A 12,744-nucleotide genomic window follows, 5' to 3' on the forward strand; every position below is an offset into this window, starting at 1 on the left:
CTGAGCGTGTGGATGTGCTTCAGCGACTCGTTTCACGGCATAACATGAAATCGTCCTGCTGAACAAAACATCCATAAAAAATGCCTTGGCAAAGTTCAGTCTTTTTAAATCAAATATGCGTAGCAGTGACATTATCCAGCAGTTTATGCAGAAACTCCATCGGATACGTATAAGAGCACTAGCCGTGTGGAATTATGTTGGTTGATCAGTTGGCATGGGAACCACTTCTAGAGGCGAGCGGTGTACGCCCCTGCCATCTAACTGTAATACATATACCGTATATTCTCTAATATAAGCACAGGTCTCCATTACTAGCACAGTCTCTAATACTAGCACACTGTGAGCACCTTTCGAAACATTATAAGCACAGTCTCTATTATTAGCACGGTCTTGGTGGAAATCAATGCTGCATACATGATATCTAGCATGTATTTCTTCTTGCTGTGTGGATGTATTGGTTGAAAAAATATAAGCACGGTCTCCAATATAAGCGCGGTCTCCAATATAAGCACAGGGTAGAGGGGTGTTGAAAAAATATAAGCACGGCGCTTATAATAGAAAATATACGGTAATGAGACTTCGGGCATAAGGACACTTTTCTGATGCCCCGCCGAGTGTCGTTGTACGCAAAGGTGACTGTACTCTTGGTTGCAATACGAGCAAGGGGCTGCATGTAGCTACGCATGCATCCACGAACGTTCCACACCCTGATGTAGCGAAATCGAATTCTCTTCAACGCCCTTTTGGAGCAAACCTAGCCGAACGTTCCGATACTCGTTTCACCCCCCCCCCCCCCTTTAGTTAGCACCGATACCCACAGTGCCAGTCTGCACCATACAGGACTGCCGGAAGCAGTTGTCAATTGGTAATTTGGTCCGGTCGTACCATATTTATGTATACTGTATAAGTGCAAATTTTCTTTTGGAATTAACTTTCGCTATATTCGTTTAATAGGGGGGGGGGGCACGAAGTAACTAAAGTTTGTACCAAACTGAAGTTCTTTTCTGAACGTTCGGGTTGAAAGACCTCGACCGAAAACGAAATTTAGTACGTAACAAGCCTGCTTTTGGAGTGGTCTAACAAAAGATTTCGTACTTGTACAGTAGATGTAACATGGCGGTGACATAATACCCTCCTCAGCAGTACACATACGTTGGTAGCTACAAAGTTGGTCCGGTGATAACCTGACCAACCGGACCGGCTCCTTCGGGCCTGCCATACTGTAAAACCGGAAAGTCTAACGACCAAACTGTTAAACGTTTTTGTAATTTTAGCATGATTACGAGCAGAAAGTTTAACGATGGCAAGCTGGCCACCCATCTGTATGCACATCGTTACACAGACATCTAGCGATAACGTTTTTTTTCAAATAACGAAAAATAATTGGTCGTTAAAACGTTAGACTTTCCGGTTTTACAGTACATGACAGCTGGTGTCAGTGCTGTTGCTGCTGCTGTTGCTGCTGCTGCTGCTGCTGCTGCTGCTGCGAGTTTGGCTTTCAGGTCATGCCAGGCTACGAGGCTCACCCCCAGTTCTCCTGCCACCAACAGTACTGTATTGAGTTGTTCGATTACCAAAACCGGAAACACAATACAGCGAAACCCTTGTCGACAGATTGTTTCTCATAACTCGTGTCAAGAATATGTATTACTGGCTCTGTCCACCGGACATAGAGCACCATACGCAGCCTGAGGACCTTAGACAACTGCGCAACTCCATTTCATGTATCCGTGCTCCATCCCGGCAGAATTTCAAGTTGATGTCAGGACTCATTGCTCTTTAATGTAATGCTCGGTATACTAGTACCGTATAGTACCGTTGATCCGTCCTCCCCCCCCCCCCCCACCACGCCCTCCCAGTGTTGATCCCCCCCCCCCCACTCCCTCCCAGTGTTGATCCGTCCTCCCCCCCCCCCCCTCCCTCCCAGTGTCGATTCCTAGCTGGTTTTTCGGCAGGCGGCGGGAATTAGATCAAGTCGTTCAGGTGCAGTGCGATGTACAACAAAGCAGAAGATCAGACTTGGCATGCTGGATTGTGCACCGTCTCATCCTGTAGTGTACCGGCACGTATTGCGTACAGCAGTGCATGCGGCGGTTCAACAACATATTTCATTGTATACGCCGAAGTCGCTTCACATTCAGAAATTCGACAGGGCGTGGATCAACGGTACTGGTATAGTAGGTATCGGTTATAGCGTGGGTGTTTGAAAAACGACTTTCTATTCTTATTTCCGATATTTCTTACACACGCTAAATCAAGTGTGGCATGTCAAATGCATGTGTTCAGGGGCAGGAAGATCATCGTACATGCAACACAGTACTTCTGTGCATGTGGCTGGTCATAGTCCCACGTGGCTATGCAACATGAGTTACATGACCACAACAGTTGAATCTGCAGCACTACGACGCAACGAGAGTCAGATCAGAACGGAATTGGACAGATGTTATTACTACAGGCGATACACGTACTAATCTGGCATGTCTCGCTACACAAAGTCCATTCTTAGGACCGATACATTCTACTATGGGATAAAATTGCTTGTAAGAATAAATGTGCACTTGAAATCCATATTTTGATTATGAAAACATGAGAGTTCATTCTTGTAGGCAGTATATTCTTTTACACGACCACGCTATAACCGATACGCACAGTATAACGTACTTCCATATGTATCCCGCATGGATGCAGCGAATGGGATTCTCGGTCTTTGACCACTTTGTGGTGGGTCTGATCTACTCACCTCCCACCGCTTTAGGAGCTGCATCTGCGCCTTGATCCACATAGAGTGGTGGAGTCCCTATGGATGCAGAAAACTCGGCCTCCAGCGAGTCGAACGCGAAACGTGAATTTATATGTTATTCTATATGTTATTCTATGTGTCCTACAACAGTACTGGGTACTTTGCCAGATTAATTTGATAGTTTTCAAACCAATACACCACACCACCACATTGCGCTCTTGGCCGATCCAAACTCTGCACTCACATCACCATCACCACAGCGAGGACAATTCCGGTGTATAGATTGATATTGACAATGACCCTCCAGACAGCTGTTTCGCTCCTCCTGAGCTCATCATGATGTTGAACGAAAGAATAATAAGAATAGACTGATCTTTATAGGGCTAAATTGGCGCAATTGCGCTCATTCTGCATAGAAACATGGCATACCCTAAGTGACAAAGGTGATAACAAGGTCAGGTGATAACGACACGCGCTCATCCGGGCTGGGGTGTAAAGGGGCTGTTTTGCGGCGGAAGATGCTGACTGAAGGCGCAGGAAAAATCAGTGTACGTGTTCAACGGGTATGGCGGCGTGGTGTGGCTGTGTGCGACGGGCTGGCAGGACAGTGATTGCCCCAGGGGCCTTTGGGTCTGCCGCGCCGGCCAGTTCGCTTCGTCGTTCGTTCCCCGTCACGTCACTATGGGACAAGTACAGTCAGCCGCAGCATCTTTGTTTTTGTGGCACATGCAATAACTAACTTTTCTGGTGTTAGGCTGACTGCTGTTTTTTGCCCCCCCCCCCCCTTTCACACGTGCTACATGTTCCTGTCCCAGCCATGAGCGCGTGTCGTTATCACCCGACCTTGTTATCACTTTTGTCACTTAGGGCATGCCACGTTTCTATGCAGAATGAGCGCAATAGCGCCAATTTAGCCCTATAAAGATCAGTCTATTCTTATTATTCTTTCATTCAACATTATGCCTCCACTGATGAGCTCAGGAGCGAAACAGCTGTCTGGAGGGTCATTGTCAATATCAATCTATATACCGGAATTGTCCTCGCTGTGGTGATGGTGATGTGAGTGCAGAGTTTGGATCGGCCAAGAGTGCAATGTGGTGGTGTGGTGTATTGGATTCCATAATGGCCGGGTCGTCGCTACTTCTTCTCAGTTTACAAACCAACACAAGTAAACACTCCAGGGAGTTGTGGTTGCTCGTGACAGTGAAAATTCTGAAAATTGTAGTCAAGTCGCTGTCTGTGAAACTCAGAGTTACAGCAGAAACGCTTTTGATTCCTCTCAAGTGTGGGTACAAGCAAACACGTATGGTGCATTGACGCCTGGTACTAAACCCTGGTAATCACTCCTGCAAGGAACGCTGCATGATCGTCAAGATAATGACAGGCTGACAATTTCAAATCAGCCTCGGTCGACCCAGGTCAGTGCCAGCTGCACAGCATATGCATGTCCTAGACACTCCGCGCCGGGAGGTGTTCACTGCACTCTTGCTCCGGGGCCTGTGCCAGTGACCATTTCCCTCAAACGGTTTCGTTATCCTCCTTGCTGCAAGGATTTGCAAATTCAAATAATCACAGCACCGAACAGTCTGCATGGCGGACAGTCACTGGTTGGTTGGGCAAGGCCACATGTTAGGCAGAACTTTCGCTCCCAGGCGCCTTCGAATCGGCCGCTTGTCATTTTGAAACACACACACGCACACACTGGTCGCATTGATTGCATGCAGCTGAGCCTCACCTTTCCTATCCTGTTACCGTCACAACCACCATCAGCATTCTCTGAGTCAGCCAAGCTTCCCTTGTTTGTATGATGTGAGTCCTCCCGACTGAAGCATGCATTTGCTCTCACACACCTGCCGATTGCATCAACAATAATTAATCGGCACTACAAGCTTCTTGTTCTTAACACACCCGAACGTTTTTAAACGGCTTCGACCATCGGTTTCTTCAAGGTAAGGCAAACATTGCATGCGGCTGCCGAGTTCCAAACAAGATCAAAGCTCACATCAACGGGTTACAGGTGCTTGGGAAAGATCAAACTTGGAGTTTGTGCAAGGCATCTCACAGCTAGCTCATGGCATGCAGTTGTACTGCACGGCGCGGTCCACGTGCCTCCACTGTTTCTGAGTATTTGAGCATGATTTTGACCCCATAGTAGGGCCATACGGCTGACGGCCCATGAAGTTGTCAAATACATACGGTATTTGACGACTCCCTGATTGACCCCAAATTCCATAAGGAGTGCACGTACCCATTCCCGGACGAGTAGCTGGCCCGTTTTGGGGGCGTTGGCATGAGGGAGTCAGGCAAAATTAGCAATATTTGACGTAACTCCCTTGCTGGCACACATGCAAGAGCTGGCAGGACAGTGCTAACATGTATTGTTGCATCGTTTTGGCAAAGGTGGGAACTACATACACATTAATGGCAGGCCACTTTATTTGGAACCACCGCGGCCTGCCCGGCCCATTACCATAATTATTACATGGCCCATCCAGATATCAAGATGGTCTTGGGGATATCAAGAGTATTTGTAGTACATAACTTTTACTCTTGGGGATCGTACGTGCCAGGAAACTCCATCGATGCTAGCAAGAGTTTATGTACTCTTGATGCTAGTAGTAGTAGTAGTAGTAGTAGTAGTAGTAGTAGTAGTAGTAGTAGTAGTAGTAGTAGTAGTAGTAGTAGTAGTAGTAGTAGTAGTAGTAGTAGTAGTAGTAGTAGTAGTAGTAGTAGTAGTAGTAGTAGTAGTAGTAGTAGTAGTAGTAGTAGTAGTAGTACTAGTAGCACTTGTTGGTTGGAGTTTTACTTGGATCCGTTGAAATTCGTGCAATTACACGACCTCATTGAGCCTATGCTAGGGATTGAGTTCATTTTTGCCTCCTGGGTGCAATGCTTGAGTTCTCTTGGTCAGGTTTCTTTTAATCTTCCTTTTTCTCTTCTTCTTTCAAATCCAGCATTATGTTTCCGATGTTCTTTTCTTTCTTTGCATCATCATTTTATGTGGTCAATAAAAACACGCTTCCAAGTAGTAGTAGTAGTAGTAGTAATAGTAGTAGTAATTGATTACTTCTCTTGACATACTAGTGCATTCTCTCTTTCTTTCTCTCTTTCGTTCTTACTCACTCTTTTCCATCACTTGTGTGCTTACCATGGTATTTTTTGCCCGTAAAAGTGGTTTGGTCAGTAGTAGTAGTAGTAGTAGTGGTAGTACCGTAAAGTACCGTTGATCCGCCCCCTCTCTAATTCCCGCCCCCTGTCGATTTTCTCCTTGTGAAGCGACTTCGGCGTATACAACGAAATACGATGTTGAACCGACGCATACACTGCTGTACACAATACTTGCCAATCCAGGATCAAAATGTGCACAATCCAGCACATTGAGACTGATCCTCTACGTTGTTGTACATCGTACTGCACTTGACAGCCTTGATCTAATTCCCGCCCCCTGCCGAAAACCCAGCTGGGAAGCGACATGGCGTGGGGGCGGATCAACGGTACTTTACGGTAGTAGTATTTATTATTTTGTTATAGGCGATTCACACGACAGGCAAATCCACGTTTACAGGAAAGTCACCATGGAGATATTCCTGCGGATGACCAAAATTTGCCCGCGGGAATCAAAAGTGTCCATGGCCTTTTTGCCCGCGGATTAGTGCTGACCCGAATTTGCTAGCAATTCTTCTAGCAAAATATCGAAGAATTTTGAAAGGGAATTTGCTGGCAAAATGGAGCAAAATATCGGTGTGTTGGCTGGGAATTGGGAGATTTTACACATATACGGTGCACATGACTCATTTCGGCACAATTTTACCAACACGTGACTCACTTTTTCTCATTTTTGCCAACACGTAACCCACTTTCGGTCAGTTTTTTCACACGTGACACAAATTTTGGAGCAAAAAGGGAGCAAAATATCGAGTGGCCTAGCAAAATGAAAGCAAAATTTCGACGATGCACGAGCAAAATTATGCCGCAAAATATCGAGATTCAGCTGGCAAATTCGGGTCAGCACTACCGCGGATGCACTCATCTGCGGGCACTTTTACAGTTATGAGGCACCTATGAAGTCAGGGGATGGCCCACGCCTGGTAAAAAAACAATGAGGAGTTAAATACAACAGTTATGAGGCTGTGAGGTCGTACTATCGTACGGTAGTCTTGAACCCTGGTTGTTTGACCTTCGTCTTTGGGTACTCATTCCAAATCACCACAGTAACGCCGTATACTCACCGGATACTCGCGGGAGCTCTGGCCGCCACCCGCGGCCGTGTAATAATACCGGTAATAGACACCCTTAGCAAACAACCGTAACGCTATTTTTTACGGTACTCGTACCTTGATCACCCAAATAGCGTTGAAGCTGCAGCGTATAAACGTTATGGGGGCTGATTTATCGTTGTGACCAACGGTACGTGTTTTAGCCAAATATTGCATAGTCCGTACGCATTTCACCTTGTATCGCGTATATGGTGACAAAAATGGTTGTACCTCGCGAAATCAAAGCTATTCTCGTGGCAACAGCGTACTAAAAATAGAGTGCATCTTGCTAAAGGTCGAACCCAAATCACGGTATTTTCCCCCTTACGATAATACCGTTACAACATAACGTTTTTTGCTAAGGGTGTCTAATAATGTGAACTGCAGCCTCACGTTTCACTTCCTGCGGGCACCTGACAAACGTGGATTTGCCTGTCGTGTGAATCGCCTATTAGGGAAATCCCTACAGACGTTGCTGTCTTTTTACAGGGAACCCTGATGCTGATAGGCCGAAGGTGAAGTATGGTGCAGCATAAGCTGCCTGGGGCTGAGAGGCGTACTCAGCCAGGGTGCATGTACCGGTACAACCATCAATGCCATCCTACATTGTAGTACGATTAGCACAGTTCATACTCCAAATTTTGGGAAAAGTTTGACCTGCATCAGCTGACCTGGGATGATGTACGTATGTACTCGAACTCTTGATGGTTTCTGAGTATTTGAGTCATGTGTGAATTTCGCGATGGTCTGGCATTGCGGTATGGCTGGCACCCGGCACGGCTCCCTTCTACTTGTGTCTGTGGTGCCACCTTCTCTGTTGAGCATGCTCTCTCTTGCCCCACCGGTGGTTTCCTGACGCTCCGCCACAATGAGGTACGGGACATCATCGCTGGCCAACTGAAGAAGGTGGCACACAGCGTAGAAGTAGAGCCTCATCTCCGACCCCTCACCGGCGAGCTTTTCCGCTACCGGACGGCGTCCACCGAGGATCAGGCCCGTCTGGATGTGGCGGCGAGTGGCGTGTGGGGAGGACGGTTTGAACGCGTTTATCTTGATGTACGGGTGTTTAACCCATTCGCTCGTTCGAACCGTTCCTCTTCTCTCGCTGCTCGCTACCAGAGCCATAAGCGCGAGAAGCGTCGCAGGGCAGAGGGTGCAAGAAGTTGAGCGAGCCTCATTCGTACCTGTCGTATTCTCAGCCACAGGTGGAGCCGATCGAGCTGCTTCCGCTCTTCTCAAGCGAATTGCTGCTCTGTCTGCAGAGAAAACCGGAGAGCCATACGCAATGGTGATGGCGTTGCTGCGTTGTCGTCTTGGTTTTGGTCTCCTGCGTGCCAGTGTTGCCTGCCTCGCGGTGCCCGGCGGATGCGCCGCGTCAATGATCAGTCTGCTGTCCTCGCAAACGCGGAAGCTGCATTGATTTAACTTTCTTTGCAACTTCTGCAGTTTAAGTACTGAGTATCATTGTTATCTTGTGTGCGTGTGCGTGTGTGTGTGTGTGTGTGTGTGTGTGTGTGTGTGTGTGTGTATGTGTGTATGCGCGAGTCAACAGCTTTGATAAAGTTACATGTATTGTGTTTACCCCTCTTGTTTTCTCATCATTGTGTTGCTTTTAATTTTAATTTTGCCCGTAAAAGAGGCTGTTAATTATACTGTTAAATTTTTTTAGTCATGTACTCTTGATACATGTACTACCAAGAGTACATGACCCCCCAAGAGTACTCGAGTACATGAACCGGTTTATGTACTCTTTTTGGAAAGCACACACACCTATCTGCATGACTGTATCCATGGTATCTGCTCAACCATGACAACAAACTCGTTTGAGAGCTGGATTGCGAAGAACTTTCACACTTTTCGTTCAGGAAACTGACCGTTTGTTACTTGCGGCATGCAATATTCAGCAAGTCCGAAGTGACACTGGCAAAAGTGGTTTCTGACAGTGACGAGTAGGGAAGGTAATCCGGTGACATACCACCTCGAAACTACCAGGAAATTGCAGAATTGCTCAGACCACACCGGCAGTGGCAAGTTCCAGATATTCTGGATTCTAGTACATGTAATATGCCGGAACTTAGAAGTTGCGACTTCGGTGGTATTAGTCATGAAGTTGGTTGTTCCAAAGAGGAACACACGCTTCTTGCCGAACTTGACACTTGACTGACTCACGACTGCCATCTGGAGCACACGAGGAGCACGTCGCACCTTCCACTCGGCAAACCTGCAAGAAAGCACCACTCCCTGCTCAATAGCACAATACACAGTGTTTCGGGGAATCCACCGCTCATCAGTTGAGCTTGAGTAGGCTGAGGAAGATTGTGCCTAGAAAGCACCACTTATAATTATACTGCTCTCCAGGCCAAACCATCACCAGGGATACAACCTTACAGAGACGCTTCGTTTCCGGCGCGACAAACACCTCGTCTCAACGGCTGTTTAGCACAACTCCATGAGCGACTCTGACTCATGCTGCTACCTGGGGCTTCACGCTGCGAAGCCTTGGCTTGAGGGAGGAGGAGAAGGCGTTAGATCCGTATTATTATTATTATTCTTTTATTCCACGATGGCGTGACGCCAATAAGGACGATTGATAAGTGCGATAGAACTGCTACTAGCCAGTAACAGCTAGATGGAAATTAACCGGGGAGGCAAGAAGCAATGCATCGTGAAAAACAAGCGGGGGCAATAACGTTAGCAGGGGTGATCGAGATAGTTAAGTACACGTTCGAGATATCAGAAACCAGGGGGATGCGCGGAGCAGGAACAGGTACTGCTCAAAAGAAGACTGGATGCATTGTTTCGGAAAGAATTTCTACGAGGTTGGGTTGTGATGTCGATAGGGAGTGAGTTGTAGAGGGTGAGGGCACTGTTGATGGGGGAATCTCGGTGCCTGTTTGTGTGTGCGTGTCCGATGGAGTAGGTCCTTGTCTGTCGAAGGATGTATGGTTGGTGTTGACGTTGTGGTGCAAGATGTGGTTGTTGCAGGTGTGGTGGGGAGGTTTGGTGGTGGATGTCCCATGCTAGTAGGACTTGTTTAACAAGGAGTTGTGAGCTAAGGGTGGGGAGCTTTGCATGATGGAGGAGGGAACTGTGGTGAACTGGTGCAAAGAGGGGAATCCGAAGGCAGATGCGTATAGCACGGTGTTGAATTCTCTCCAGTGTGTCTCGCTGTTGCTGTGTGGTGTTGGAGAGGGAAAGGCTGCCATATTCGAGAACGGGTCGGATGTAGGTCGTGTATATTAACAATAGGCTGGAAGCGTTCATTGTGCCACGTGTCTTATGGAGTTGGTGTAGTAGTTTTTTGGCTTTGTTGGTGGTTTCTATGATGTGTTGGGTCCATCGCATATCGTCTTGGAGTGTAACACCAAGGTGCCTATGTTGGTGGACCTGCTGCAGCTGAGTCGAGTGGAGCGTGATGTGAATGGTGTGTTGGGGTTGGAAGGAAAGGACGACGGTTTTTGTGGTGTTGACGAGGAGATGCCAATCCTTCAACCATCGTCCTGCTGCGTCCACGGCACGTTGGAGGAATGCAGCTGACAAATCCCTCGTGTAATGCGTCGCGATGAGTGCCGTGTCATCGGCGAACTGGCTGCATTTGGTGTGGGAGTTTGTACATGCTGGGGGGAGGTCGATCGTGTACACCAGGAAAAGAAGAGGCCCCAGGACAGAGCCCTGGGGTACTCCAGCTGAAATGGATTTCCATGATGACAAAGCGGAGCCAACCTTGACGCGTTGTCGGCGGCGAGTCAGGTAGCTTGTGAGCCAGGTAAGGGAAATGCCACGGACACCAAGGTGCTCGAGTTTGGCCAGGAGGCCAGCATGCCAGACTCGGTCAAAAGCCTTTGATAAGTCAAAGAAGCATGCTGACACTGCCTGACCGGCATCTCGGCTGGCGGAAATCGCATGCACTAGGCGGGAGAGCTGTAGCTCAGTACTATCCTTAGATCGAAATCCTACGTGTCTTCTAGACTTCGAAGTTCGTATTGTTGTCCCTCACGCGGACTAGGGTCCAGCGGATAATGCCGGCATTATATTCGGCATTATGAGACTATCCGAGCATTAGAGCATTATGGAGCATTAGAAAGGAACAAGACGAGTATTATGTGAGGTTTGAGCGGCATAACGAGTTTCATAGTGGATAATTATCGGCAAATTTCAGGTTTTGGCAACAATCGGCTAAAGCCATGAGGTGCACCGCCATGTATTGTACCGGCACACGACTTTGTGTGATTTTGTAGACACGTAACAACTTTACTGGCTTTTAATAGCCCTACCGTATTTTTCGTTGTCATCGTTTGGAGAATTAAAAACAGCCATTGCTTGAAAAGACAATGCCTGTCCACGCCAAGGACAAGACAGCGTGGGAAAGGGCCGGGCTTCTGCTCCAGTGCGATTGCCGCAGGAATTTCGACCGCACCAGCATTTAGTGCACCATCGGAAGTGTTGCTCCTCGACCTAGCTCTTGAGTGTTCTACCTGACTCTCCCCCTAACTACCCTCCCCCCCCCCCCTTGCTGCCCCATTCCCCCCTTACTACCCGACTCTCCCCCTAACTGCCCGATTATCCCCCTAACTACCTGACTCTCCCCTAACTACCTGACTCTCCCCCTAACTACCAGACTCTCTCCTAACTACCCGACTCTCCCCTAGGCTCCGCGATCCGGCGAATTATGCTCGCGAAATCATGGAATTATGCTTTCATGGATTCTCGCATTATGCTCGCAAAATCCTCATATTATGCATTGGCACGCGGGGATACATATCCATTTTGTTGTACTTATGGAGCCTCAAAGTTCGGAAAATGATGCCTTTTCCGTACTTGCAAGTGGCCACAAGTACGACAAAACACATGAGTATCCCCATACCAAGGTGTCCATGCATGCTAGAGATCAACATGGAAAAGAGAAAACATTACTTCTTCTATTCATTAGTTGACTTCTTTTGTAAAACGATTTTTCATTGCCAAATGGGTTAGAGTTACCTTTGAAAATTATCATCGCAGTTCAACTGCCTTTGCAATCGTCATACTCGTCCAACCGATGTCAACCTCACCCTGCGATTAATCAGCCCATCTCTCCCGTAGCTCCACCTCTACTTCCATCATGACCGAACATCAACTATACCTAAATTTGTTTAATTATTAGAGCAATATCCATAGCCTGCACAGTCATGGCTGCTAAAGTCCAGAGGTCATGACTTCGTAACATCAAGAGTACATGTTTATGTACTCTTGGTAACATGCATAATGTACATGTACGCGGCGTTTTGCGGACTACCCGTCGCTATCTCGTTCGCCCCGGGATATCTGATAAAGGCTGATTCACTCGCATCTTCTGCTCCATGACCATGTACTGTATCAGTGTGAGAAAGAACTTTGAAGAAGACGAGTTGGAGCATACTGTAATCAAGAGTACATGGGGGTTATGTACTCTTGCTGTAATGTATTGCCATGAATTTTCTACCCTGCTTTTCATTGAAAACACTATCTGCATGACCTCCGAACCCAGGCTTTACCATGCTGACCACCAGTACTACATAATCATATGCATTGTACACAATTACGTACATGTAGCCTACATACTAGAACTGTAGGACAATCCGATGTTAGTTATGCTCCTACCTCCCAAAGGATGCCAAATTATGCTCCAAATTTTCAACCACCAAATTTTGCCAAGAATTATGCCTGTATCATCCGCCGGTGCTTACTCTCCCCCTACAGTCCATTCAGAAATAAATGAACTTCTAGCTT

The 12,744-nt window shown here is 47.3% G+C and overlaps 1 protein-coding gene across 1 annotated transcript in view; it reads right to left on the bottom strand.

Moving 5' to 3' along the window:
• LOC135825013 (mucin-2-like) overlaps nt 1-4,764 on the bottom strand; it is an 18,428-nt gene extending 13,664 nt beyond the window's left edge. The window contains exon 1 of the mRNA XM_065337746.1: nt 4,476-4,764. The gene's annotated coding sequence lies outside the window, so the exon portion shown is untranslated. The remainder of the gene's footprint in view (nt 1-4,475) is intronic.
• Nucleotides 4,765-12,744: the final 7,980 nt, after the last annotated feature.

This window comes from Sycon ciliatum, chromosome 9 (assembly GCF_964019385.1).
Source record: "Sycon ciliatum chromosome 9, ocSycCili1.1, whole genome shotgun sequence".
NCBI classification, from domain to species: Eukaryota; Metazoa; Porifera; class Calcarea; order Leucosolenida; family Sycettidae; genus Sycon; species Sycon ciliatum.